Raw genomic sequence first — 14484 nt, forward strand, 5'->3', positions numbered from 1 at the left:
GGGGGGGTAGGAAAAAGCAGGATGAAATTCAGCAAAGAACCTGCGCAAGTCTGCTCCTATTTATTTGCTCAGTGCAAGCAGCTGAGCAGGATTTGCCCTGAAAGTATGCTAGGCGCAGTTTGACGCATGCGCAGACGGCAGCGCTCTAACTGCGCATGCGCGCGCCCGGCGCAAACCTCTGCTGAGCCGAAAATTCCTCATTTACATAGGGGCACACCCACTTTGACTTGCACGGCCTTGCGCCCTCAGCTTTGCCTTAAACAGGAGCAAATTAACTGAACAAACGATTCCTGAATCAGGTGCCAATTTGGCAAAATTGCTCCAGCGCAGAGAAATTCAGCTGAGCAGCTCAGGTGTAAGTAATGGGCAAATCTACCTGAATCTGGGCCAGTGTATTTTGACACTTGTACACAGGGCCGCCATCAGGAATTATGGGGCCCCTTACACAGCTTCAGGCATGGGCCCCCTGGAGCAGAGAACTGGGGGGGGGGGGGGGTGCTGCCGCCTTAAATTGAGAAGCGGGGGGGGGGGGCTGCCGCGGATTGAGAGGCGGGGGGGGCCTTTACACAAAAATGAAGAAATAAATAAAAAAATATATAAAAAAAGGGGGGTAGCCATCCGGGGCCCTGGGGACCTCTGGGCCCTTTAATAATAATAAAAAAAAAATATATATATATATATATATATATAATATATATATATATATAAAAAAAGGGGGGGTTTGCCACACATGGGGCCCTGGGGACCTCTGAGCCCTTTAATAATATATATATATATATATATATATATATATATATATATATAAATATAAAAATATATAAAGACAAAAAAATATATATATAAAAAAAATATAATTTTTTTTATAAAAAAAGGGGGGTTGCCATCCGGGGCCCTGGGGACCTCTGGGCCCTTTAATAATAATAATAATAATAATAATAATAATAATATTATATATATATGGGGACCTCCGGACCTCTAAAAAAAAATGGCTCTTTATTAAAAAATAAAATAAAAATATATATAAAAAATATTTTTTTTATAAAAAATAAATAAAAAAAGGGGGGTTGCCATCCGGGGCCTCCGGGCCCCTGGGGACCTCCGGACCTCTAAAAAAAAAAATTGGCCCTAAAAAAAAAAAAAAAAGGGGGTTTTTAAAGGGGGTTGCCATCCGGGCCCCTGGGGACCTCCAGGCCCCTTACATGTGTAATGCCTGTACCCCCCTGATGGCGGCCCTGCTTGTACAGTTCAGACGTGTTTCTGAATTCTGCATTCAAAATGATCAGAAAAGTGATTGTAGCGTTATGCCTCAGCCTTTTAATATTAGAAGAGGTGAGGGCAGCCCCTATTCCCCTTCACTACAGGAAGGGACTGGAGGAAAAAACAAAATTCGGAGTGGAAAAGCGTGAGGAAGAGCAAGACTTAGAAAATCAAACCTTGGAAATGCAGGGCATGGAAGAGCAGCCTGGCATGGAAAATCAGGGCGTGCAAATGCAAAGCTTGGATAGGCATGGCTCGGAAGAGCAGGACTTAGAAAATCAAACCTTGGAAATGCAGGGCATGGAAGAGCAGCCTGGCATGGAAAATCAGGGCTTGGAAATGCAAAGATTGGATAGGCATGGCTCGGAAGAGCAGGACTTAGAAAATCAAACCTTGGAAGTGCAGGGCATGGAAGAGCAAACTGGCATGGAAAATCAGGGCTTGGAAATGCAAAGCTTGGATAGGCATGGCTCGGAAGAGCAGGACTTAGAAAATCAAAGCTTGGAAGAGCAGCCTGGCATGGAAAATCAGGGCTTGGAAATGCAAAGCTTGGATAGGCATGGCTCGGAAGAGCAGGACTTAGAAAATCAAAGCTTGGAAGTGCAGGGCATGGAAGAGCAGCATGGCACGGAAAATCAGGGCTTGGAAATGCAAAGCTTGGATAGGCGTGGCTCGGCAGAGTAGGACTTAAAAATGCAAAGCTTGGAAGAGCGGGGCTTGGAAAAGCATGGCATTGAAGAGCAGGGTATGGAAGAACACAGCTTGAGAGAGCAGGGAAAGAAAGAGAAGGACCTGGAAGAGCAGGGAAAGAAAGGGAAGGACATGGAAGAGCAGGGAAAGAAAGGGAAGGACATGGAAGAGCAGGGAAAGAAAGGGAAGGACATGGAAGAGCAGGGAAAGAAAGGGAAGGACATGGAAGAGCAGGGAAAGAAAGGGAAGGACGTGGAAAAGCAGGGAAAGAAAGGGAAGGATGTGGAAGAGCAGGGAAAGAAAGGGAAGGATGTGGAAGAGCAGGGAAAGAAAGGGAAGGACATGGAAGAGCAGGGAAAGAAAGAGAAGGACATGGAAGAGCAGGGAAAGAAAGGGAAGGATATGGAAGAGCAGGGAAAGAAAAAGGACATGGAAGAGCAGGGAAAGAAAGGGAATGACATGGAAGAGCAGGGAAAGAAAGGGAATGACATGGAAGAGCAGGGAAAGAAAGGGAAGGACATGAAAGAGCAGGAAAAGAAAGGGAAGGACATGGAAGAGCAGGGAAAGAAAGGGAAGGACATGAAAGAGCAGGGAAAGAAATGGAAGGACATGGAAGAGCAGGGAAAGAAAAATAAGCACATGGAAGAGCAGGGAAAGAAAGGGAAGGACATGGAAGAGCAGGGAAAGAAAGGGAAGGACATGACAGAGCAGGGAAAGAAAGGGAAGGACATGACAGAGCAGGGAAAGAAAGGGAAGGACATGGAAGAGCAGGGAAAGAAAAATAAGCACATGGAAGAGCAGGGAAAGAAAGGGAAGGACATGGAAGAGCAGGGAAAGAAAGGGAAGGACATGACAGAGCAGGGAAAGAAAGGGAAGGACATGACAGAGCAGGGTAAGAAAGGGAAGGACATGGAAGAGCAGGGAAAGAAAAATAAGCACATGGAAGAGCAGGGAAAGAAAAATAAGCACATGGAAGAGCAGGGAAAGAAAGGGAAGGACATGGAAGAGCAGGGAAAGAAAGGGAAGGACATGGAAGAGCAGGGAAAGAAAGAGAAGGACATGGAAGAGCAAGGCTTGGAAGACATCCGTGAAATGAACGTAAATGAGCAGAGTGGGCAAGAAGACTCTGCTACCCAAGAGAACATATATAAGAATGGCTTTCTCGTTATGTATGATGATGAAAATCAGCAGGTGGATAATGACCACAAAAAATCATTCCCAGATGACCACATTAAGGACAGAGGGTGGATCCAGGAGAGTGGAGCCCACCTTACTACATGGGTGTGGATTGGGGGCTTGATCTTTCTGATTGTAGCAGTGGTAGGAATTTGTCTTTGCTACAGACTCCTGAATTGCTATGACGACAATCTCCCCATCAAAGATATGGTAGCTCAGTACCAAGCACAAGAAAGTAGGATGAAAATGTTTGTGTGAATCCACCATAAAATAAAGTAAGTAAGTATGCCAATTTTAAAGATGCTATGCAGGTAAGTAAAAAAAATAATTTGTTTTACACCATCATGTTAGAAAATGCACGTGTCCTCTACAGAATAGCCTGTTTTATAGACCACAAAGGAATCAGACACCCTCCCACTTTCTGGAGACTTTACAAATGCCCTGCTCAAGATCAGATCACTCATTATTTAGAGATGCTTTGTTAGGATCAGGTGGATCTCCTATCACTTATAATAGGTGTTTGCGTGATCTAGGGACACGTTGTAGTATTTTTCCGTTGTACACTCTTTTAGTGGACCAGGGTTCTTACCAATTATGTTCCATATTTGGTGGACCAGCCCGAAGATTCAACAGTTGTAGACAATGCTGTATCCTGGCCTAGGCCAACAAGGCCCAGGCCTAGGGCAGCACTTTGCAGGGGGCAGCATGAAAATAGTCCCCGTCGGCAGGGCAGGACTTAGGGTGGTGGGGGCCCCTGGGCTTGAGTGTTGAAGGGGCCCCCTGGTTCCGAGAATTGGGGGGGGGGGGGACCATTAAAGTTGTTGAGCCGGGGGGGGGGGGGGACCATTAAAGTTTTAAAGTTGTTGAGCGGGGGGGGGGTTTTGCAGTTGTTGAGCGGGGGGGAGTGCTTCTCACCTGTGCCAACAGCCGGGGCCACAGACTGTCATTAGCCCGGCTCTCGGCTTTCTTCCCTTCAGCAGCCACAGTCCTCCACACACTGCTCCGGTTCCTCCTGCTCCTGTGCTGCCTCCTCTTGAAATGCAGGAAAATTAACCCTTTTGCGGGACTGCGGGAAGAAGCTGTCTGTGTGGGAAAGTCCCACAGAATCCGTGCGTGTTGGGAGGTATGCGCAGGGCCGCCATCAGGAATTTTGGGGCCCCTTACACAGCTTAAGGCATGGGCCCCCTGGAGCAGAGAACCGCCTGAAATACAAAAAAAAGAAGAAAAAAAGAAAAAAAAAAGAAATATATATATATATATATATAAAGGGGGGTAGCCATCTGGGGCCCTGGGGACCTCTGGGCCCTTCCTTTAATAAAAATAAAAAATAAACCTCTGGGCCCTTTAATAAAAAAATAAACATTTATAAAAAAATACATAAAAAAAGGGAGGTTGCCTCTGGGCCCCTGGGGACCTCTGGGCCTTTTAATAAAAAATAAAAAATATAAACAAAAATAAAAAAATTAACATTTATAAATAAAATAAAAAAAAGGGGGGGTTGCCACATGGGGCCCTGGGGACCTCCTGAGCCCTTTAATAAAAAAAAAATATATATATATAAAAAAAATGATTTTTTTTTTATAAAAAAAAAAAAAAAAAAAGTGGGTTGCCATCCGGGGGCCCAGGAGACCCCTGGGCCCTTTAATAATAATAATAATAATAATAATAATAATAATAATATTATATATATATATATATATATATATATATATATATATATATATATATATATAATATAGAAAAACATATTTTTTTATAAACAAAAAATAAAAAAGGGTGGTTGCCGTCCGGGGCCCTGGAGCGGGGCCCATGGGCTTGAGCCCAGTCAATCCCAATGGTAAGTCCGGGCCTGCCCGTCGGCTTTGCTCTACACTTTTAGTGAAGCGCCAGTCTTACTGTATGAGGTGGACTGGGCCAAAAGACAAATCGGTCCGGCGCCCCCATATAGCGGCTGCACTGCTGCCGGTATGATAGGGATGGTGCAGACACAAGGGACACTGACATAGTCACCTATACCTGGCAGGTAGGTAGTAGGATTTTTCCATTTTGGATAGAGTACGGGATGGTGTAGCCCCTGTTAATTTATTTTTTGCCATCTGTTCATTTCCCTTCATTTCTTGCCCCATAGCCAACCAGGACCTTATACAGGTCCTCAACACTCCTAAACACCTGTACAGAAGAGCAGTATATGATAGATTTTTTTTTCTTCCAAAAGAACTGGCATTTTTTTAAGCCCAGTGTTCATCTAAACATTGGAATGGTTATTTTGTTTTCCTCCCCATCTTGCTGGATTCAATTTATTAAACCCTCTATGCCAGTGATGGCGAACCTTGGCAGCCCAGAAGTTTTGGAACTACATTGCCCATGATGCTCAACTACACTGTAGAGTGCATGAGCATCATGGGAAATGTAGTTCCAAAACATTTGGGGTGCCGAGCAATCGCCATCACTGTTTTATGCAGTACTCAGACATTATGGAAACAAAGACATAAACATAATACCGGTATATAAAAAATATATATTCTCATAAACTTGTAATTTTGTATGTCTGTTCCCACAAAGGTGTTTACCAACTGGAACAAACTACCAAAAGGTTGGTGACATTGCTGGCTAGGTATGAGCCAAACACCCCCCGGTTTAGTTCGCAGCAGAACATGCGAACGGCATTTGTTCGAACATGTGAACACCGTTAAATCCTACGGGACATGAACGTGAAAAATCAATTTTGCTAATTTTCAAGGCTTATATGCAAGTTATTGCCATAAAAAGTGTTTGGGGTCCTGCCCCAGGGGACATGTATCGATTTAAAAACTGCATTTTTTTCGGGAGCAGTGATTTTAATAATGCTTAAAGTGAAACAATGAAAATGAAATATTTTTTTAAAAATTGTGCCTGGGGGATGTCCTTAGTATGCCTGTAAAGTAGCGCATATTTCTCATGTTTATAACAGTGCCACAGCAAAATGGCATTTCTAAAGGAAAAAATGTAATTTAAAACTATATAGATAAAACATATGAACTCTGAATTGCAGATGAGTTTGGCAACGTGCCCAGGTACAAACAGGACTAAAATTTATTTACTGACACACACTGGACAACATACAATGACTGCACAACATACATGCACTGACCTACACTAACACTAACTGAGGACGTCCAGATGTACATAAACTGACCGCTCCATGCTTTAGAGAGATGCACACAGACACACAACCAAATTAGGAGAGAGTAGATCGCACACACAGATTATAGGATGAGGCCGTACTACAAACATACACCCAACATTAGAAAAAGGATGACTAGCATCCAGTAGGGTAGCTTAGTGTAGTTAGTGTAGGTCCTGCCCTAGAAGAGTCTACCTTGCCGTCCGTGGTGGGCAGGCTTGGAATCTCTTGGTCAAAAGTGTGTCAGCGAATGAACGAGAGGATCACTAGATCTTCACTTCTGGCCAATTGATTTTTACCAAAGGACTCTTGGTTTAATCAGAGTGTATATAAGTGGAAAAGGAAAAAATGTGTATAGGTCCATAATTATACTTTCATAAACACACAATAGAAATGTGGTATATTTACATTTGAATTGCTTCCTCTTATATTAAATCCTTTCATGACCGGGGGTCATTACCCCTTGGATGCACAGGCTGGAAGGGGCTCTATGGCTACTTCTTCCACTTCTGGTGTGTGTAGGGATGTGTAATAGGTGTTTATGTACTTCCATGTGTCCTAACCATGTATATATGTATGTACTGACAAGCCCCTTATGTGACAGTAGTGACAACAAGGTCCTCTCAATGGAGACATCAGGGGTCTTCTAGCTTCACCCCAAGAACAGGATATACAACTAAATCCTGTAATGAAACATTCCCCTTAGAGCGAAGTTCCACCCTAAAGTGGAACTTCCGCTCATCGGACAGGTATCCTTTTCCACTTCCTGGAGTCTGGCCGCGGCCGTGACGTCACCGCGCAGCTCCCTCCTCCTCCTCCCCTGGCCGCCGGGCTAATAGGAGAGAGGAGCGGGGCCTCGCGCATGCGCAGTAGGGTTTCCGGCGTGAAGCTGAAAGGCTTCACTGCCGGGTTCCCTTACCTGCAATGGCGACGGCAGCACCCGATAGCTGATGTGAAACATCGAGGGACTCCAGGGCAGGTAAGTCTCCATTTATTAAAAGCCAGCAGCTGCAGTATGTGTAGCTGCTGGCTTTTATTTATTTATTTTTTTGCCCGGGGTTGCCTGGAACACCCCTTTAAAGCGGGGGTCCCACTTTAAAAAAAAAAAATTAAAAGCCAGCAGCTACTGGTCCCCCGCTGTGTTCTGGGAGCTGTGTGTTTTCCAGAAGACAGCGGGGGGTACAGACTGAGTAGGCGCCAGAAGTGGTTTAGATCACCGAGGTGATCTATGCCAGGAAGTGGGAGCAAATACCTGTATTAGACAGGTATCTGCTCCCCCCTCCCCCCTGAAAGGTGCCAAATGTGACACGGAGGGCAAAGGGGTTCCAATAAGTGGAAGTTCAATTTTTTGGTGGAACTCCACTTTAACTAGGAAAAGATATCAAGTTCTCAGGGAATTTTATATACATTTTTAATTAACTTTATATTCCTACACATTCCCCTCACAAAATATATAGGGAATTCTTTCCTGTTATCCAGAGCTAGAGGATGTGCTCTATTCAGAAGTGTTGTTCTGCCCTCACAATCTATACTTTAGTATTAGGCCTTTCTCTAGTCTCCAATATAATTGTCAAATTCTCAATTTTAAAATCTCTTGCCCCTTAAAGTGATTGTAAAGCTTTAATTTTTTTTCATTAAAATAATAAACATGTTATACTTATTTAATCTGTGTAATGGTTTTGCACAGAGCAGCCCTTATCCTCCTCTTCTCAGGTCCCCTGACAGCGCCCCTGGCTCCTCCTCTTTGCTGCTATGGGGCACTTGTGTGTGCTCGATCCGCAGCCTCACTGTGTTTTTCGATTGTGTAAAAAACTTCTGCACTTGGTGACTATTAAATGACTCAGTGAAAAGAATTGTGACTCTCAGAGAAAGCAACACTCTAAAATGTGTTTAAATACATCAACACCCAAAGAAATGTCACTATAGCTGGTTGGGTGCGCTGTCTCTTTTAAATTATTACATCAATATGAAACGCTTAATTGACAATGACACAATGACAGTGGGACTAGGCTAAGGTGACCAGATTTTTTAACCACCTAAGACCCGGACCAATATGCAGGTTAAGGACCTCGCCCCTTTTTGCGATTCGGCACTGCGTCGCTTTAACTGACAATTGCGCGGTCATGCGACATAGCTCCCAAACAAAACTGGTGTGCTTTTTCCCCACAAATAGAGCTTTCTTTTGGTGGTATTTGATCACCTCTGCGGTTTTGATTTTTGCGCTATAAATAATAATAATAAATAAAATCGATTTTTTTTTACTTTTTGCTATAATAAATATCCCCAAAAAATATAAAAAAAAAAAATGTTTTCCTCAGTTTAGGCTGATACATATTCTTCTACCTATTTTTGGTAAAAAAAAATCGCAATAAGCGTTTAACGATTGGTTTGCGCAAAATAGGGGATAGTGTTATGGCATTGTTATTAATAATTTGTTTTTACTACTAATGGCGGCGATCAGCGATTTTTTTTGTGACTGTGACATTATGGCGGACACATCGGACAATTTTGGGACCATTGTCATTTTCACAGCAAAAAATGCTATAAAAATGCATTGATTACTGTGAAAATGATGATTGCAGTTTAGGAGTTAACCACTAGGGGGCGCTGTAGGGGTTAAGTGTGACCTCATATGTGTTTCTAACTGTGACATCATTGATCGTCTTTCCCTATATGAGGGAACAGACGATTAATGACACTGCCACTGTGAAGAACGGGGAAGGTGTGTTTACACCCACCTCTTATCGTTCTTCAGCTACTGTGACCGATCCCGGGACACCGGCGACGATCAGGTCCGCAGGTCCCGCGGCCGTGGAGCTTCGGACCGGGTCGCGTGCGCACGACCCACGGCTGGGCTCTTAAAGGCAACGTACATGTACGTGCCTGTGCCCAGTTGTGCCATTCTGCCGACGTATATGTGCAGGAGGCGGTCCTTAAGTGGTTAAATGAAATCCGGGGACATATTTTTTTACTGACAAATGGTAAACTGTTTTATAAGCATATTTTCCTCAAATGATATATGCAGTATATGTTTATGGAATGATTGTATGATATATACATTATTTCTCAAATTTTTCCCATGAGATAAAAAAACAAATACTTCTTAGAAATTTTTGGGATATGACTACCAAATGTTAAGAAGATAAGATAGAAAAAATACTTTTCAATGGATTTATTGATATTTTATATAATTAGGCCCCTTTCAGACGTGCAGACCGTATGTCCGCTTTTTCATCCATTCGTTTGCGGATGAAAACGGGACATACATTGGTCCCTATGTGATTGCGGGTGTCAGCGGATAAACATCTGCTGACACCCGTAATTGTCCGCCTCCGCAAACATCCGATTTTGCAGACGGAAGAAAACCCTATTTTTTCTTCCGTCTGCGGATCGGATGAACACGGACACACGGTCCGTGTTTATCCGATCCCCCATAGGGGAGAGCGGAGAAAAGACAGGGCGGTCCCTGCACAGTGTGCGGAGACCGCCCTGTCATCCGATGGCTCAGCAGGGATTTACGGATCGATCCCCGCTGAGCTTACGGACACACGGAGGCGGATCATTACTGATCCGCCCCGTGTAAAAGGGCCCTTATACAAATATATATTTCTTTATATACTATATCTTCCTCTCTCTCTGTATACAGTTTATTCCCTCTCTCTGTTTACTGTACCCCCTCTCTCTGTATATACTGCATCCCCCCTCCCTCTCTCTGTATATACAGTATTCCCCTATCTCTCTCTCTCTATCTGTGTATATGCTGTATCTCCTCCCTCTCTCTGTTTACTGTATCCAGTGCCGATCCTGACCTCCCTGGGGCCCTAAGCAAAATGACATGTCACATTAAAGTTGAGAAGCGCTGCCGACGGTGACATGTCACATTAAAGATTAAAGAGTTGAGAAGCTGGGGGAGGGGGTGCTGACTTCTTACCTCTTCTCCCATGCAGCCAGCGAGTTGAGAAGCGGGGTGAGGGGCCAAAAATTACTTCTCACCAGGCGGGGCCCTCCGCAGCTTTACGGGGCCCTAAGCGGCTTGCATAGTGAGCCTATAGGGCGGATCGGCCCTGACTGTACCCCCTCTCTCTGTATATACTGTATCCCACTCCCTCTCTGTATATACAGTATCCCCCTCTCTCTCTATGTATATACTGTATCTCCCCCTCTCTCTGTATATACTGCATCCCCCTCCCTCTCTCTGTATATACAGTATCCCCCTCTCTCTCTATGTATATACTGTATCTCCCTCTCTGTATATACTGTATCCCCCTCCCTCTCTCTGTATATACAGTATCCCCTCCCTCTCTCTCTGTATATACTGCATCCCCCTCCCCTCTCTGTATATACAGTATCCCCCTCTCTCTCTATGTATATACTGTATCTCCCTCTCTGTATATACTGTATCCCCCTCCCTCTCTCTGTATATACAGTATCCCCCTCTCTCTCTCTCTGTATATACTGTATCCCCTCCCTCTCTCTCTCTATGTATATACTGTATCCCCCTCCCTCCCTCTGTATATTCAGTATCCCCCTCTCTCTATGTAAATAATGTGTCTCCTCCCACTCTCTGTTTACTGTACCCCCTCTCTCTCTGTATATACGGTATCCCCCTCCCTCTCTCTGTATATACAGTATCCCCCTCTCTCTCTATGTATATACTGTATCTCCCTCTCTCTCTGTATATACTGTATCCCCTCCCTCTCTATGTATATACTGTATCCCCCTCCCTCCCTCTGTATATTCAGTATCCCCCTCTCTCTATGTAAATAATGTGTCTCCTCCCACTCTCTGTTTACTGTACCCCCTCTCTCTCTGTATATACGGTATCCCCCTCCCTCTCTCTGTATATACAGTATCCCCCCTCTCTCTCTATGTATATAGTGTATCTCCCCCCTCTCTGTTTACTGTACCCCCTCTCTCTCTCTGTATATACTGTATCCCCCTCCCTCTCATCTATTTCTCTGTATACTATATCTTCCCTCTCTCTCTGTATATACTGTATCTCCCTCTCTCATCTATTTCTCTGTATACTGTATCTTCCCTCTCTATATATACTGTATCCCCCCTCTCTCTCTGTATATACTGTATCTCCCCTCTCTCTGTATATACTGTATCTCCGCTCCTCTCTTTTGTATACTGTATCTCCGCCTCTCTCTGTATTATGTATCTTCCCTCTCTGTATATATGTATCTCTCCCCTCTCTCTCTCTCTGTATATACGATATCCCCCCTCTCTCTCTCTCTGTATATATTGTACACCTCCCTCATCTATTTCTCAGAGAGAGAGAGGGGTGATACAGTATATGCAGAGAGGGAAGATACAGTATACAGAGAGAGGGGGTGATACAGTATACAGAGAAAGAGGGGGTACAGTATGTAGCACTACCCCCGTAGGAGCTGCTGGTTAAATTTTGGGTTTGCACGTTACCTTTGTACCTTTGTTGTCAGGGTGGGAATGTCCATAAATAAATGCAATGTCCAGACCGATGTAAAACCTCCAACAGTTAGGTTTTATTTCTTTTTACTGCAAGGTAACTTGAAATAGAGAAAGCAGGAGGGAGGAGAAGAGCAGGGGAAGGTCCAGGCACACGGTACAGAATAAATCAGTCTCCACTCTCAGCTATTGAGTGGGTATTGCTCACCCAGATAGTTCCCTCTCACTTGGCTTAGCAGCCGGGATGATGCACAAACTAATGTCCAGATGGTCTTTGCCACAGACCTCTTGGAATGAGCTGGGTCTCTGCCACAGACCTTTAAATACATTTGGATGCATCCAGGAATCCTCTGCCACAGGATTTCAAAGTCCCGAACCTCCAGCCGAGCAGTAAAAGAGCCTTTAAGCCAGAACCGGCAGACTGCAGGGCTTTTAATGTAGTGGATCCCTCCTTAATTGGGTCACCAGGCCTCACCCGAGACACTAGCACTTTGCCGGTCTCCTCCAGGGCAGGTCCTCCCCCGGTTTCCTTCATCAAGATAGCCTCCTCCCTTGTGGACCGACAGCTTGGGATCCCCTTTAGGATTGTAGGCCCCAGTCAGCGTAGCCGGGCCCACTCCACAGTAGCATTACTCCGGGCCAACGTGGCCCCGAAGCTCACACACACACACCTCTCGCGCCAGGAGAGGCCGCGAGGCGAGGAAGAACCCGATCAATGGCGTTTGTCCCTTAAGTACCCCTCCCCAGCATGCACAGCGGGGTCACCACTCCCACTGCACCACTGCAGAGAAGGGACACCCAACACACCATGGTACACCTGCGTTCCAACATAAGGCCAGGGTGGCAACACCACCTGCAGGCAACAGGGGAAACTACCAAGTAGTACCACAGCCAGAACAGAGACAAATTTGGGTTAATCAAACAGGTTTGGGCCCAAGAACTGGCCCAGACTTCCCCTAAATTTGAAATAGCGTCCCCCAGAATTGGAGTGGGTGCTACAAGTATATAAAGAGGGGGAGCACAGTATATACAGAGAGAGACAGAGGGGGATACAGTATATACAGAGAGTGAGAGAGGAGATACAGTATACAGAGAGAGGGAGGGAGGGGTATACAATATATACAGAGAGAGGGAGGGGGATACAGTATATACAGAGAGAGGGGGTACAGTACACAGTGAGAGGGAGAGATACAGTATATACATAGAGAGAAAGGGGGATACTGTATCTACAGAGAGAGGGAGGGGGCATACAGTAGCTACAGAGAGAGGTGGTACAGTAAACCGAGAGAGGGAAGATACAGTATATACATAGAGAGAGAGGGGGATACTGTATATACGAAGTTACCTCATAAAGATGGTGCCCAGCTGAGTGATCTGCCCAGCAGCTGAGGTAAATCCTCTTAGCAACAGCAGGCAGCTTGTTACCTGAAACACAAAACAGAAATAACCAGCAAAACCCCTCAGAGAGACATGGACCTAAGAGTCAGCAAGCCCTCTATCAAGAATATAATAATGTAAAACAAATGGTTGCTAGGGTGGCAATCCCATAGGGCCACCTTTCTGGCTTTTTCTTTTGTGGCCCTAACATTTACACCAATCTTGTTGTGCAGCATTTAAAAACCCAGTCACAACTCATAGGGAAATTTACCTCACGTCACAATGTTTCACATCATGTCACATTGGTGTGTGCTGAAAAAAAATGAGGGCAGAATGCAATTTAACACTGCGGCGTGTTGCTATGCACTACATAAAGTAGGGGAATGGGCCTTAAATCTGCAGCTTTCTTTAAAATGATCTGTGATTCTGCCAATAAAGGTCTTGCTCAGGCACTTGCTTTAGTCCTCATTTTTGTGTCTCCTTTGTGAAACCTTATTTAGCCCTCATTCCAATCGCCTGTGGCTTTAAAAAGGTGCAACTTCATCTGAAATCGCACAATTTCAAATCTGCTTGTCTGTGCAACTTCAGGTGCGACTTGGAAGACATCTATGTTGCTTCATGCACATATGTCTACGCCATAAGTAGTGCAGGAACTACTTTTTCAAATTGATATGGCACCGCAAAGTCAGTGTTGCACCAAATTGAACAGTATGATTGCCGGCAATAGGATGCGACTTGTCATACGTTTTGGACTGTCAAATCGCATGACAAGTCACTCCAAAGTGAACGCGGGCTTAATACTGCACATTCACAAAATGAAGCATATGAAGTCATGTGTGTCACCTCCTGCAAGCTCTATATGACGCTTCATGCAATTGTTACAAAAAAGTGAAGAACACAAAAAACTGCACAGAGTGTTCACATGGTCCTCCTCCGAAGAGAAAGAATCCTGAGCCCCAGGGCGCAAGACTCCTCATGTCGACTGGGGTACCTGTGGTCCATACCAAGACCAGGTGGACCCAATTCTTCATAGTTTAGGTAGGAGATTTGCCTGAAGACAAGAGGGTTGCCACCTGTCTGGGATTTCCCCGGACAGTTTGGGTTTTGAATTATGTGTCCGGGTTTCAGGCAGACTGAAACCTGGACACATTATTCAGACCGGGCTATGGCTCCTCAAGTAACCAAGATAGTCACACACAAATTTGTTGCCATCCGGGAGCTTCAGATGGCTGTCTGGGGGCAGGTGTGGCATCACTGGGAGGCAGATGATGTCAGCAAGAGCAATTTAGCCGCACCCACTGTTTGCTGCGGCACGCTATGCGCACTGCATTACCACTCTCCTTGGGGCACTCAAGGGTGTGCCAAGCTGCTAAAGTGTTCAGGTTTGGCTG

This window comes from Rana temporaria, chromosome 4 (genome assembly GCF_905171775.1).
Source record: "Rana temporaria chromosome 4, aRanTem1.1, whole genome shotgun sequence".
NCBI classification, from domain to species: domain Eukaryota; kingdom Metazoa; phylum Chordata; class Amphibia; order Anura; family Ranidae; genus Rana; species Rana temporaria.